The 805-nt window shown below is 50.4% G+C and overlaps 2 annotated features.

The window, feature by feature from the left end:
* The first annotated feature begins 126 nt into the window (after positions 1 to 126).
* Positions 127 to 165: a sequence feature (A-rich).
* A 600-nt stretch (positions 166 to 765) lies between these two features.
* Positions 766 to 800: a microsatellite.
* The last annotated feature ends 5 nt before the right edge of the window (positions 801 to 805 follow it).

Here is an 805-nt window from a genome sequence, read left to right on the forward strand (position 1 = left end):
ACTACCTCCCCCAGCTCCTCTCTCCCTCGCTATATATACACACGTATGTCTACCTACGCCTCCTCACCCTCCTCGAGCGGAGACAACGGCGCAGGGGCGAACGCCCCAACAAAACAAACCCCCATGAAATAAAAAAAGAAAAAGAAAAAAAAGAAGAGAAAATAATGGCACCCGCATGGGGAAAGTCAAAAACAACCCAACAGCAACACACGCAAGAACCACAGCGGCAAGCCTCTCGTTTTTCCTCAAAGACACAAAAAAAAAAGCTGAAAAAAATAGAAGCACCGCCTCAATAAAAATAGGCACGCGTGCATATAATACCACTGGCGTGCGTACAAGCTGCGTTACTGCGATGATATTTAAAGCGTCACAGCAAAACAGAATACTCTGCACCCTGCACATACACCAAATGACAAAAAACGAACAAAGAAAACTACCTTTTTCCGTATTGCTTCCACAACGAAAGGCAGTAAAGTGGGGATTGCCTCAACACCCAGGCAAGAGCTCAACAGGGCGCCGCCCCGTCCCAACGGTCGCTCAGCAGGGCAACAATTGATGACGGTGCTGGAGGTCCCCCCGCCCGCCTCCCGCAGCCGGCAGGGGCAGAGCGGATTGGGTTGGGTGGGCCGTCCAAACGTAACCTCAGCCACGAACCAGGTGCCGGGACGAAGCTGAGAAACGAGGACGTCGCTGGGCATTTTCCACCAGGCATACGCCGGGCTGCACCATCCCCCTCGTGGGCTCACATAAATTATAGCCGCCCTGAATAAATAAATAAATAACGAAAATAAATAAATAAAATTCC

This window comes from Trypanosoma rangeli, assembly GCF_003719475.1.
Source record: "Trypanosoma rangeli strain AM80 chromosome Unknown Tra_15.4_contig_00164, whole genome shotgun sequence".
NCBI lineage: Eukaryota > Euglenozoa > Kinetoplastea > Trypanosomatida > Trypanosomatidae > Trypanosoma > Trypanosoma rangeli.